Source organism: Cnephaeus nilssonii (genome assembly GCF_951640355.1).
Source record: "Cnephaeus nilssonii genome assembly, chromosome: 13".
Classification (NCBI taxonomy): Eukaryota; Metazoa; Chordata; class Mammalia; order Chiroptera; family Vespertilionidae; genus Cnephaeus; species Cnephaeus nilssonii.
Genome location: NC_137084.1, coordinates 20,168,387 through 20,183,745, shown reverse-complemented (window position 1 = coordinate 20,183,745; position 15,359 = coordinate 20,168,387).

Here is a 15,359-nt window from a genome sequence, read left to right as displayed (position 1 = left end):
TGGTTAAAAACACAGTAAGTAGGTACATAATTACATGAACATATTTTATTGTTAGTTTATAAATTAAATTAATTTGATTGTTACAAAGTAACTATATTTTAAAAATTATTTTAATCCTATATTTCTTTCTAAATAATAACAATACTAACTTGTATTATTTTTCCTCTGAATTTGCCGTAAGGTAAGTCGTAAGTGTCACTTTCAAGGCCGGTGCTAGACTTTTTGCCGCCACTATAAAATACAAATAACACGAGTACTGTCTGCTAAATTCAAGAAAATTTATGTATTTATGAAATAAATAAATAAATTACTTACCTAAATTATCTGAATAGCTGATTTGTAATGACATCACTTGTTTAACTAGCTTACTAGCATGCAGTACAATGTGTATCATCTGAGAGACAGTTACAAAATGTTTTCGTCGTTGCCAATCCCAAAAAATGCCATTGTTCATTAAGTCCAAACAATGGTGGTCGAATTCTAACAACTGATCAACAGTGCGAACTTTGATAAGCAGTTCTCGATAATCAGTTCTCAACAATTATTTGTTATCATTAAAGTTTAACATTATAAAATTAACAAAAATAATATAAAACTCATATCCTGGCTAAATAGCCACATGGCCGCCGAAAACCGTATATTCCCTTCCCGTTCTCCCGCCGTTCCCTAGCTTGTCGTGCATTCTTTCCAAAAATCAAGACTTTTTTAAAACGCCGCGGGATGCGGGACAAATTGTTAAAAATCAGGACTGTCCAGCCAAAAGCGGGATGTCTGGTCACCTTACCCTAAAGGCTGAGAAGAATCCCCCACCACCTCCACCACCACCACCACCACCACCACCACCACCACCTGCACCACCACCCCACCAACAGCACAATTAGAGGGTGTCTTTCCTCAAATTCTCTTCCTGTACCCCGCCTGGGCATCTCAGTTTCCTCATTTGTAAATTTAGGAGCTTGGCTCAGGTTAAACTTTGTGCCTGTGAACTCCCTGCTGTGGACTTGTGACCAAGGAAGGTAGGGGATCCCACCCCCAAGATCTCCATGCAGTACTTCTGGAGTGCAGTTCTGCAATTTACACTTTCAACACCCCCACCCTCACCCCCAGCTCCTCATGGCTCCCCATTGAAACAGCTGACCCCTCCCCACTGTCTCCTAATGACGTTCGAGGTGTAAAATTCTTGGCCTTTGTAGGTGGAGAAGGGGAATTGGGTTCCCACCACGAGAAACCTCCTATCCCTCCCTCCTCCTACCCCCAAACCTCCATGCCAATCCCTCCTAAGAACTCCAGGTCCCACTCAAATGCAGAAGAAGTACTGACAGCGGGAGAATCCACTCCAACCCTGCTGGTGATCGCGGCACTAGGAGTGGTGATGACGCCCAGCGGGCTGTGCGGGAATGTCTGCTGCATGGCCGGAAGTGAGAAAGCCCGGGCTCCAGATCCCGCAGGGCTTCTGGCCAACAGACCCCCAGGTTGTGGTCGCCAAGTGGCTCGAAAAGGCGGGGGGCGGGCTGGCGAGTGGCAAGGCACGGTCCGGGGACATGCCTGCGCAGCCGCCCTAGGGATCTGGAGATCGCGCTGCGTCCCACTCATCCACTTGTTGGGGATAAACTTTAAGCAATTGTGCCTTCCGTCCCTTCCCTGCCGCTCTTGGGTCCACTGTGGTCGTGGGGCGGGTGTGAGAGGAGTCTGACTGCGCAGAGGCGCGGCTGCGGCTTCCAGGAGCAGGAACAGTGCTAGGGGACCAGAGTTGCTGGGCGAACCGCCCGTCAAAGCTGCCCCAGTTGCTTTCTGCGCAGTGGTCGGTGCCCTTCAGATGCTGCCAGGTGGGCGGCGGACTTGGGAGGAGCATCCCTAGCCAGATCGCAGGGCCGCTGAGGAAAATCGCCCACACCGGACAGAGGCAACGGTCCAGATCCCACGGGGCGGGGCATCTGTTCATTTGTGCCTTGCGCTTCACCAGCTCCCAGGGGGCCAATGGCCCCTAAGCAGGCACCAAACAGCCCGCTTCTGTGGGGGTCTGGTGGGACTAAGGCGCTCCCACTCCACTTCCCCACATCCCCGCAGGCAAACGAACCAACTTGTCAGAGGGGCTGATGCACAGCGGACATGCCCAGTAGGAGGAAGAAAGAGACCAGCACTGGCTTGTTCCCTGACTTGGCCAGGCCTGGCTTTATTCTCCTCCCCCTCCCCCATTTAAAAATATTTTTATTGATTTCAGAGAGGAAGGGAGAGGGAGAGAGAGATAGAAATGTCAATGTTGACAGAGAATCATTGATCGGTTGCCTCCTGCATGTCCCCTATAGGAGATCCAGCCCAAAACTCAGGCATGTGCCCTTAACCGGAATCGAACCCGGGACCTTTCAGTCCACAGGCTGACACTCTATCCACTGAACCAAACCAGCTAGGGCCAGTCCTGACTTTAGTATTTGATGCATTCCCACTTCTTCCAACAATGTGAAGTGTTCTTTACCAGTCTATGGGGCTGGTAAAGAACACACTCAACAGTAAATTTACTTTTACACAACAGTAAATTTGCCCCACCACCTGCCACTTGGCCGAAGGTATTCTTGTCACATTTATAATAAAATACAAACTACTTGCCATATACATCTAACAAGGTGCCTAATTTCAAGGGAATGTGCAATCATGGCCTTTTCAGGGTAAACACTGTGTCCCTAGGGGTGCTGAACAATTTCAACAGCACCACATCAACAGCAGCTGGAGGAGAGGTTTCCTTGGTGGCTCTTCAGACTCCTCAAGCCCTGTCTGTTCTGTCACTACTGCCAAGTTGCTGTGGGTTTGCATCAAAGCTCTCAGAGCACAGCCACAACACCTGCTCTACTCTGTACCTACAGGTCCAGACCCAGCCAGCTCCAGGCAGTTGGTTTCTTTATGAGGGTCAGCTTTACACTTAACGCAGAAATGGAAGATGGCCACTTCAAATGGCATCTCGCTAATTATTCCAAGCAACAGTGACTGGTAATGGAGAGCTGTTAGGTAGGCTCAAGGAGCCAGGAAACTCGGGGATTAGCAGAAAGGGTGTGCTGGTTGGAATGCCATTACAGATGGATAAAAGTGGTCTAGTAGGAGCTAAAAATATACACGTCGCCCAAGAACCAGAGGATCTTGGAGGCAAGGCAGTCTTTCTCTCTGAGTTCTGCTGAGATATCTCTCTGTGAACTTTTTTTTCCTTTAAAAATTTTTCACTTTACCTCAAGTGTAATTACCAGTGAATGGCCATCATCATCATCGTCATGAGCCCAAGCTTCTCTCTTTCTCGCTCTCTTTCGGTTTTTCTTCCCTCCCATGTTCAGTCTCTGTCTCTTCTTGACCCTCCCTGGGCTTTCACTGTTAAGTGTTGATTCCGAATCCCTCTGCTTCCTTCCTCATCTTCCAGTTGGAGTGGATTAGCATCTCTTGTTCTACATGTCAAAAGTAGAATTATTGGTAACACATACATTATGCAACAGTCTTGGAAAATGGTCTGTTGTTCTTCCATGAGTTCAGAAGGGTCACCTCACTTGGGCTTAGAAGCTGCCCCCTCTTTGAGAGAGAACTGGGGTGGGGTCTCTAAACTTCCAGCAACCAACTTAGGGGCAGCCAAACCAAGAGGCCCAGAGATCAGACCCTCTCCCAGAATCCCCTATCCTGTTAACTCCTTTTTCCAAAGTGCTTAATTTTATCAAGCATTTCCTAGAGGGAAACAGGATAGTTTGCCTATGGCCACAGGACTATTTGGGGTAGCAGGCAGGGGTGTCTGGGAGGAGTTTGACCTTAGAGTCTCTCAGCTAATTAGGTCCCTGCAGGGAGACCTTGGGCAAGTTCTCTCCCTTCTTGGGGTTTCCCTTCCCTATTTGTAAATTAAGGAAGTCTGTCTCTCTGTTCTTCCCTTTTCAATTTTGTTCAAACTTATTACTTGGGTAGTTTTTTTTTTTTTAAAGATAGATTCTGGGAATTAACCCCTGTGTATTTAAGTTCAATAGGTCTGGGGTGAGGCACAGTAATCTGCATCTTTTATATTTATTTATTTATTTATTTATTTATTTATTTATTTATTTATTTCTGTTAATCCTCACCCAAGTATATTTTTCCATTGATCTTTTAGAGAGAGTAGAAGAGAGAGGGAAAGACAGAGAGAAACATGGATGTGAGAGAAACACATTGATTGATTGCCTCCTGCAGGGCATGGGCCAGGGTAGAACCTACAACCAAGGTATGTACCCTTGACCAGAATTGAACCTGGGACCCTTTGGTCCATAGGCTGTTGCTCTACCCACTGAGGCTTACCGGCTAGGGCTAATCTGCATCTTTTAATAAGCAGAGGCATCAACAGACCTGCCTGAGAAACAGACCAGTGCTTTGCAGAGCTCGAGAGGCACCAGCATCCTCTAGCCAGATGTTAGAATGCAGTCTTAAGGCTACTCTTGCAGACACTGTGATTCAGAGGGGCTAGACTGTGTCCCGGTAACTTGCATTTCTCAAGGGATGATGGCAATGATGCTGGTGACCATCCTTAATGCCAGTTGTTAATTTCAGTGGTCAAAAACTACTCTAAGTACATTACAAATATTAACTCATTTTATCTTCATAAGAGTCATAGGAGGCAGCCACAGTTATCCCCATTTCAAAGGATATTGTGATCATAGAGACGTCAAACAATTGGCCTCAAGACACACAGCTATTAGCAGAGCCAGGATGAAACCCAAGTAGCCAGGCATGGTGACACCGCTTTCTCCTCTATTATTCCAATCAGCCTCCAACACCCCAGCCTACTTCTTGGCCCTGCTCCCTTGTAACCCCACTCCCCGCTGCCCCCATCCATTGCTCGGTAACACCCCTCCTCCCTCGCATGCCCCCGCCCCCCCCCCCCCCCCCCCCCTCTACTCCAGCGCCTTGGCTCTCTAATTTGCAGCTTCAAGGATCACCCTGGCACTTGCAAATAGAGCCCCTAAGAACCACGCCCAGCCCTAGGCCAGCAGCATTCCCTGCGGCCTGAAGCTTCTTCAGGAAGGATGGAGTTCTGCCTCTGGCCTGCAGATGGCGACAGAAGATAAGCCTGATGGAACTGGACAATACAAGGAGGCGGGGAAAAGCGACATGAGGATTGACACTAATGATGGCCAATGGCAGTACGGTGTCGGTTTGCCCCATCTGATTCTTGGGTGCCCAACAGCTTCCCACCGCTTTAGGGTAATGCATTTGTGGCGTGGAATGGAAAGGTGGGAAGGGGAGATGCTGCGTCATGTGCTCCCTGAAGGTGCACATGTTATTCCAAAGTTGCTCTAGCTTATGTTAGCTCAACCTCTCCCGCTTCCCCCCTTCCCGGCTTCCCCCCTCTAATTTACCCTCCTCTCAGTTAAGGCCCAACTCAACTGTCTCTGGCGAAACGTGTGTTTGTAAATCTGTGTCCTTGGAGTTTTTGGAAAGGCTAGCCTGGTATTTGTAATTTCCAGTGCCCCGTGGGAATGGGTGTGAAGAGATTAGAGGAAGATTACTTGTGAGACGTGTTCACCAAATGCCAATTCTTAAGATTGTCTCATTTCATCCACTTTCTATTTCACTCATTTCCTGTTTCACAGATTAGGAAACAAGGTAAATAAACTGCCCAAGAGCAGTCCTTGAGTGATTTTGACTCATGTCAGCAGCCGAAGTCCTAAGTCTTTTATTGTGTCTACCCATTCATCTATTCATTATGAGGGACCAACCTGTAAGGCATGGGTCTAGCTGCTATAAAAAATACAAAAGAATAGGTTTCTGCTGTAGAGGAGATAACAAAGATATGCACACAGGATATTGTACCTATTTTCCCCTAGATAATATGATGGGGTCTGAAGATACAGACATGGATAAAAATCTACCCTTCCCATCTAAAAATCATGCCTTAGGCAGCAGCAATCTCTGGACTTTTCATTTCCCACCCCTATAATTTTAGATAAATTGAGCATTCATCCTGTATATTCTTATTTTAAAATATTTTTTTCGTTCAGAATTAATATATTAATTGTCAGGCACACTTCATTTCTTATTTTTCAGAATAAAATGTAAATGGAGTTTCAAGTATTTTCTTCATTCGCCCAAGTGATCATCTTGGGCACTTCCTGGAGGGCTTCCTTAGTCTGGGACCCTCCACCACAGAATGAGGCTGACTCTCCCTTCTTTATTCAGAGCTCTGTCAAATAACAGGTTTACAGCGAGGCCTTCCCTGACAATTTTCTTTATTTTTTTTTAATCCTCACCTGAGATTATTTTTTCCATTAATTTTTAGAGACAGTGGAAGAGAGAGAGAAAGACAGAGAGAAATATTGATGTGAGAGAAACACATTGATTGGTTGCTTCCTGCACTCACCCTAACCCAGGCCCTGGGCCGGGGAGAGCCTGCAACCAGGTACTTGCCCTTGACTAGAATTGAACCCGGGACCTTTCGGTCTGCAGGCTGACTCTCTAGCCACTGAGCCTAACCAGCTAGGGCTCTAACAACTTTCTATAACACATTACCCTCTTCCCCTCTGTCATCTTTTGTCCCCTTATCCTAATTTATTTTTTATACTCTGTATTTCAATGTATAGTAAATGTGATTATTGGTTTAGTTTTTGCCTTGTAGTATCAGGATGTGAGCCTCAAGAGGGGCAGGAGGAGTCCTCAAGACTGGTGTATGTGAGAGGAAAGCAAGGAAGCCAAAAGGTTTGGGGATGGAGGGGGGAAAGCTTTGCCTAGCATCTTCCGACATCCCATGGGGCTGGGGTGGGAACAGAGGGAAGACAGGTCATGCTTCTCCTGGTTCCTACATTCTTGCAATCCTCAGAGCCTTCCCTCTACTCCACTTACCTGCATCCTCTTCCTCTTCTCTCTGACTTTTAGTAAGAAATAGCACATTTCCGGTCCCCACCACCACAGGTAGCAAAGAGAAAGTTCTGATATGCAAAGACCTTCAGTGAGACTCAGTTATAGTTCAGAGAAAGAAGCTGTCTCTCTCAGCATCTTCTCACTTTAGGCGTTTGTAGAGTTGTAGACAGTGCTCTGGGTCAGAAGCCAGAAGACCTAATCTCCATACCTGGGTTTGCCTTCAAAAGAAAGGAATGAATGGAATGGTTAAACACCCTGTCTCCACACCACCCAACTCCTTCCCCATACACAGGAGCCACGGAAACTACGCATTGACCCTGGATTGAACTTCTTATCCAAACTGTGTCCTGAACGAATGATAAATGAGGAATCTTGCCTACTTGCAAGTTTGTGTGGACTGTAAGGAGAACATCCCGATAAACCTAAACAGAGAAGTTATTTGTGATATGATTTATAATCCATGGGCCCCAGCTGCACTGAGGATGGTAACCAGTTACACACCCCTAAAGAGCTAGCTTGACCAGCAAGGTATGAAGTTGAGTGTGCAGACATGCACTCACTTTTCTGAATGGAGGTGGTGCACACCCATGCCAGTCTCACACCCAGCAGCCAAGTGTACTCCTTGCTGTGGCTGGCCTGAAGCTCACCTAGGGCATTGCAGCCCTCCTGATGAGAAAACATATGCTCCACCATCTCTTTGCAGTCCTACATCTGACAATCAGTGACTTGAAGCCTTTTTTCATATGTCAATTGGTTAAGGAAGGATTCTTTAAATAGAAGTGACTCACTACAAGGGAAATTCTATGATATTGAAAGAAAACACCCAGGGTTTTGGCTCTGAGGGACCAGGGCAGAGGAGCAGAGGCATTTCATTTCATCCACCACACTCACTCTTCTGGCTGTGAAGAGGGAGAAGAATCAATCTTTTGAAAAGCTGTCATCTTATTGAGATGCAGGGGGAAGCAGAGGGAGAATAGCTGGTACTTCATTTCATGTAATAGTAGAAAAATTTGAGTTCAACTCTGAGCACTGGAAAATTTCTATTGATTTAATAACAAGTAAATAAGAGAATATTATAGATAAGTAAATTTGTAAGATTTTTAGTGGAGGCAATATTCCTTTTTGAAACATTCACCTTTGAATGGACAAAATATACTTTTCAAAAGAAACTAAAAGCATACACAAGGAAAATAAATTAATTTCACTAGATTCTCTAGACACTTGATGTTTCTAGAGATAATCTATGACTCTACAAGCATGTTGTATAGTCATCTTGTACACTCAGAGTGAGTGGACATCACTCATTCATTGGGTCATCGGAGTTGGAGCCGACTTGATAATGGCATGTACTAACGACATGCAAGCGTGAACTCCTTTTCAGTATATTTTCACAGCAACTAAGCAGTTCAATGTTTGTACATGAGACTGGCTGATCTCGTCCCAAATGAAAAGTTTTACCTCAGATATCTTTTTCATAAATAGTTTTCAGGAGTCATTGAGCATGCTCAAACAGGGATGAACTAAGCCCTCACCTGAATTTGGGGGCAGAGGGAGGTAAAGATTTAGATTAAGTTTAGGTGACATCAGGGGCCAAAGAGGATAGCAGTGAGTGTGTGTGTGTGTGTGTGTGTGTGTGTGTGTGTTGGGGGTGGGGAGACAGCTAATGAGGGGCCACAATCTCCAGGTCCTGGAGTAGGCCCTTGGGAAGACAAACTGTTGTTCTAAAAGGTTGATGCCCTTGCTGGAGATAAGCACTTTTATTATCATTCCTGGGCATCAATGTTAAATTTTAAAAAATCTTACATCTGGCCACATAGGCTACTCTTCCCATGGAGACAAGGCAAGGCATGGCTGCCAAGAATTTCCGCTGGACTGTCCCTAATTTTCCCTATGGAAACAAGAGCTCCTTCAGGGTAAGGAAGGAAGAAGTGAGTCTTTTACCTACTGTCTCTTCCCTGTGTCCCACAAAGGCACAGCAAGCTCACCTTCAAAGACAGTCCATTGGGATCCATTTTGGTGCTGCCCATATTCCTGAATTGAGGCCCTCAGTGAAGCTAAAATAAAAGAGTCATGTGTTAAGGGAGGATTCACATGTAAAACCAAAGACTCAGGTATTACTTTAGGGGAGTTGGAGTCATGATAAAGTAGGACTGTCCCAGGCTCCTCTGACTTCAGTGGCAAGTGTATGAGGCAAATATGAGGGAACCAAACGCATGCCCCAAACACATGGCTGGGGCATGCGTTTGGTTTGTATCATTATTCACACCAATAATGGTATGAAGTAATGGGAAAAAAATAAAAAGAAATGAAAACAAAAGGAATCTGCAATAGCAAAGTGGGAAACAAACAGTACTGTCTTTTGACCAGAAATTTTGAGCAGAGGATAAACCTGGAGGAAACACGTGAGGGCGCAGACTGCTGTGGAGTTGGGAACCCTATAAATCCTTGAAGTTTGGGGATGAGAAAGGTAAGAAGTGGGTGGGAGGTGGTCTAGGTGTGCTTTTATTGTGGCCATTTAGTCATCACTGTCTTTATTCCATCCTCACATCCTAAGCTGCTTGTTAGCTCTGGCATTTATTCACAGGCTAAAGGTATGACTGTGGGCACTGGGGCTGGACATGCAGAGCCTTCCCAATAGATAGCAGATGATCACAGGGTGGGACCAGGAGCTTCTAGACTTAAAAACTAGTCACCTGAATTCACCTGTGATGAGGCAGGCACTACATAGTCCTCCCTCCCCCATAGTTCCTGTAGGTCAGCCATGATGGACAAACAGATGAACGGTTCTTAAACACAAAATAAGTAGATAAAATAAGTAGATAAAAATCATCAACACATCAAGTTATAATGGTATTGTGTAAATACAAATGGTCTTTTTTTTTTTTAAATATCTACTTGAACTGTTACTTTGTAAGGAAAGTGTCCTAAATTCTCCCACTAGGATTGTGGATTTACTAATCTCTCTTTGTACGTCTCTGTATTTTGTAGTTACAACGTGTTAGGAAGATTAACGATCTACTTTGTGGGAGGCTTTTGTATCTATCAGATTAAAATTTATTTTGTTACATATTGATTTCAGTGTAACATTGTGCAACAATTTTCAACCAGTGTGCCACAGCACACTGATGTGCTGCAAAAAATTTTAAAACATAGAATACCTGACCATTTATTTAGTCAAGAGCACTGACCGCTTTCCCTTAGATTGTCAAATGAAAATATGACAACAGCCAACACGACAATACAGGAGTCAAAATAATGCCTATTTTTGTCAGATCAGCAAAAAACCTATTTTTTGGTGTGTTGCAGAATTTTAGTAATCAGTATATGCATGCCATGAGATGAAAAAGGTTGAAAATCGCTGGTCTAGTATATCTTTAATCCTCTTGTGTTGTTGTTGCAGATGGGCCTTATCATGGATTCAATATTTGTGTGCCTCCCAAATTCATGTTGAAGTTCTAATTTCCATTTTGAGGTGGGGCCTTTGGGAGGTGATGAGGTTTAGATAAGGTCATGAAGATGGGCTTCCACAATGGGATTGGTGTGTCTCTATGCAGAGGAAGAGAGACCAGAGCTCACTCCGTGTCCACATGTGAGGATAGAGCGAGATGGCAGCCACCTGTAAGCCAAGAGAAGAAGCCTCAGAATGACACCTATCCTGCTGGCATCTTGATCTTGTACTTCATAGCCTCCCGAACAGTGAGAAATAAATTCCTGTTGTTTAAACCACCTGGTCTATGACATTTTGTTATGGAAGCCTGAGCAGACTAATGCATGCTTCCTGGACTTTGTTTTTAAGTCAATATATGAGAGACCAGTATTTTAATAGGAAAGTAAGTTCATTTACTTTTATTGCAATTATTGAGATTTGGGTACTTATTTTAGTCATATTTAAAAGATCTTCCTATTTCCTATGCTTTCCTGTTGTTTCTTTAATCCAGGCGCATGATGAAGTTTGGGAATCACTGTGTTAATGGAGCTATGCAGGGTCAGGTATGGGAAGCTGCCAGGTGGCCTGAGCCCCAAGTCCTAGATGCATATCCTCTTCTAGATATGGGACCTGACCAAGGCACCATTTTCTAATAGGCACATTTTAGTTGCTTTCTCTTTTTTTTCCACCTCTGTATTTGTGCCTGCATTTTGAGTGCCAGAATATAGTTGTTTTTATATAACCCTTAGCTCCAGATTTTATTTTTTAGCTAAGACTTCTCTACCCTTAAAAATTCAAAATATCTTTCCTTTATTTCTCAGACCACATTTTCATTGAGTCAATATAACATCAGCTATATCTTAAGAGTTTAATAATATGATTGTACTGATTTATATTAAGGTGTGGATGACAAAGCTACCACAGTCTTCTAAGATGACCATATTCAGTCCTATTGAGTTACGTTCCAGGATGTAAACATATGTGCACAGGATGTTTACTGAAGCACTGTTTGTAGTGGCAAAGAACCATGAGCAATTTGAATCTAATAGAAGAATGGCTGACTAAATTACAGTGCATCCAGTCTATGGAGTATGACACTGTTATTAAAAAGAATGAATTAGTGCTATATTGATTGACTTAAAGGAATGTCCATGCTGTGCTAAAGGCAAATTAAAAAGTTATAAAGAAAGGGAACTTTCTTTTAGTTACTAGATGGGATGCTGCCCAATTCACAAACCGCTTAATAAAGCCACTTAGGTCTTTAAAAAAAGTTATGAAAGAACAGATAATAAATAGCTTTATATTTGTTAGTATGAGCCAGGTGTGGGAAAGGGGAAGTGAGAGATTATTAACTTCTTAAAATAACATTGGGTTTTTTTGGCAGCACTTGCTGCCCCTCCCACAGTGGGAAAGGGGAAGTGAGAGATTATTAACTTCTTAAAATAATATTGGGTTTTTTTGGCAGCACTTGCTGCCCCTCCCACAGCCCACTAGCTACCCAGGAAAGATCCCTAGATCTTTCCTGGGTAGCTAGTGGGCTGTGGGAGGGGCAGCAAGTGCTGCCAAAACAAGTGAAACTCACAAGAACATTGTAAATTACCTTGTTTGTCTCTGACTATAAATAAAGCATCAGCTTTGCAATCTGGATCTGTTCTGTGGCCTCAGCAAGGCACAGAAAGATCCACCCAGCTCCCAGCTTTATGAATCTACTAGAGGCCTAGTGCATGATTTAATCATGCACCTGGTGCACCAGCTGGCTGTCTGTCCGCTAGTGCACCAGGCCTTTTGAAAGCCTCCGGCGCCACGGAGGCTTTTGAAAGACCTTGTGCCAGAGCGGACAGACAGCCAGCTCCCTCCGCTTTGGCTTTCGATCGCGGGGGAGCTGGCTGTCTATCCGCTAGTGCACCAGGCCTTTAGAAAGCCTCCAGTGCAGCCATGGCGCAGACACTGAGCAGATGCTGAGCAGTGGCGCCGCAAGCTCAGTGTCCTGCTGGCCCAATCAGCTACCCCGGCCACCCTGAGTCCCGCCCCCTGCCCCTCCCACTGGCCCAATCGTGGGCGTAGCGGAGTGATGGTAATTTACATATTACCATTTTATTATGTAAGATTTCTGCGCCTTGTTTTCTTTATTTCTAATATTTCTCAATCCCTGGCCGCCTCCATTTAGAACCGGTTCGTTCATCTCTCTTGCCACTCAAGACGTGGAAAAGGGAGATCCCCGCCATGTTTGGCCCCCGCCGCATCAGGCCCTCGCAAGACCTGTAGCTTAAATGATCCCACTGACTTGATTCCAGAGTGAGCCTCCTATTTTTCCAACAAGAGAACTGAAGTGCAGTAGAAAGATTGTGCCTTTCCAAGGTCAACTAGTAAGTGGCCAAATTAGATACAGGACTAGCCCAATGTTAGTTCTATTCTTGCTGCATACTGTTCCCAAGTTGCGAGGAAGTTAATAAAACGTTTAGTTGTTTTTTAAAAATTTTGTTTTGAACCTTTATACTGCTATGTGGTAGTACCTTCACATACAATATCTTATTTAATATGTTCAGTAGCTCAGGTTATTATCATTATTCAGATAAGGAAACCAAGGCTCAAAAGGTGATTTGTGTAAGGCCATTCAGCTAAGACAGTGGCAGACACAAGACATGCACCACCTTGTCAAATTCCAGTTCTAGTGTTAGTTCCAATCTGCCTCAAGGCTGCCTAGATTTCTTTATTTTTTAAAATTTATTTATTGATTAAGGTATTACATATGTGTCCTCATCCCTCCATTAACCCCCAACCCTCCCCTCCCACTCATGCCTTCACCCCCCTGGTGTCCGTATCCTTTGGTTAGGCTTATATGCATGCATACAAGTCCTTTGGTTGATCTCTCCCCCTTCTTACTCCCACCCTCCCCTTGCATACACTATCTCAGGATCGTGGCTGCTGAGCTTGTCATTCTTTGGCCATACCAGTCTCCTTTGCAACATCCTTTATGGTCACCTCTGGAGTCTCTCTGCAGCTTAGTCCCTATACTTCCTCCCTCATGATATAACACATGGCATTTTTGTTGTTATAGGCATAAATTTATAAAATGTACACATTTTAAAACTATATAATAAGGCTACTATGATTTTTAACCACGTTTTGGTCTGTCTTTGTTTTTTAATATACTAACCACAAAGAATGCCTATAAACCACCCATATCTGAACCTCCATGGGGCTCTTACAGCTTTGGGATCCCAGGGTTGGGAGTCCTGGAAGCTAGTTCAGCCTCACCCTCTGCATTCCTTCACAGTGTGTCAGTGGTCTCTGGGATGCTTTTTTCATATTAATGTCCTTCATTAATCCTCAGCCGTGAAAACTGGGATACAACAGCTGCCTTAGGGAGAGGAGTGCCCAACTGATGGCAGTTAGCACTCACCTATTAAATCTTTAGGGATTCTGAGGCAACCTGATCTTGCAAGACTTTTTGGAGGACTTTGGATGGACCTAAAAGTCAAAGAGTCATTCTATCCTTGACCTAGTTAAAACTGATTTCTTAATTTTTACTTTGACACATTGACTGGACACTTTCACACCTCTACTGAGTGGCAATGAATTCCTGGTTTTAGTTCAAAAACCGGTTTGGCTCAGTGGATAGAGCGTCGGCCTGCGGACTGAAAGGTCCCAGGTTCGATTCCGGTCAAGGGCATGTACCTTGGTTGCGGACACATCCCCAGTAGGAGGTGTGCAGGAGGCAGCTGATTGATGTTTCTCTCTCATTGGTGTTTCTAACTCTCTATCCTTCTCCCTTTCTCTCTGTAAAAAATCAATAGAATATATTACAAAAATAAAAAGAGAACCTGGGTGTGTGAGTATATTATGCACCTCTGAACACTCAGGGAGGGGTTGTTCAGCAAGACAGAGGACCTTGGACTTCTGGTGGATTTGAATGTGGTTGTAACTCTTAGTGCCTAAAGAACGCTGTTCTAGCTGACCAGTGGCTGGTGGCAAGGCATGCAGGTTCCTCTGGCTCAAAAAGATTGGTGATACCAATTTGAATATTTAAAATCTTTGAGTTAGTTTTCTTTATATAGTGTGAGGTAAGGGTTCAGCGTCATTCTTTTGAATATGACTATCCAGTTTCCCAGCAACTTTTGTTGAAAACACAATTCTTTCCCCCATTAAATGATTTTGGCACCCTTGTTGAAAACGAGTAGACAATAGATACATGGATTCATTTCTTAACTCTCAATTCTATTCCTTTTACCTAAATGTCTATCCTTATGACAAAAGCATATTATATTGATTATAGTAAACTTTGAAATAAAAGTGTAAGTCCTCCTACTTGATTCTTCTTTTTCAATATTGTTTTGGCTCTTTGGAGACTCTTGCAATTCCACATAGATTTTAAGATCAGCTTTTCCATTTCTAATAAAAACTGTCATTGAGCTTTTGATGTGGATTACATTGAATCTATAAATCATTTTGAGTAGAATCACCTTCTTCCAATCCATGAAAAAGGGTTATCTTTTCATTTATACTATACTGGAGGCCCGGTGCACAAAATTCGTTAATGGGGGTGTGTGTGTGTCCCTCAGCCCAGCCTGCACTCTCTCCAATCTGGGACCCCTTGAGGGATCTCCAACTGCCCATTTAGACCCGATCCCACCATGGGCAGCCGGACATCACTCTCACAATCCAGGACTGCTGGCTCCCAACTGCTTGCCTGCCTGCTTTCCTGATTGCCCCTAACCGCTTCTGCCTGCCAGCCTGATCACCCCCTAACCACTCCCTTGCCAGCCTGATTGATGCCTAACTGCTCCCCTGCCAGCCTGATTGAGGTCTAACTGCTCCTCTGCCAGCCTGTTTGCCCCCAACTTCCCTCCTCTGCCGGCCTGGTCACCCCTAACTGCCCTCCCCTGCAGGCTTTATCACCCCCAACTGCCCTCCCTTGCAGGCCTGTTCCCTCTCAACTGCCCTCCCCTCCTGGCCATCTTGTGGTGGCCATCTTGTGTCCACATGGAGGCAGTATCTTTGACCACATGGGGGGCAGCCATCTTGTGTGTTGGAGTGATGGTCAATTTGCATATTGCTCTTTTGTTAGATAGGATAGAGGCCTGGT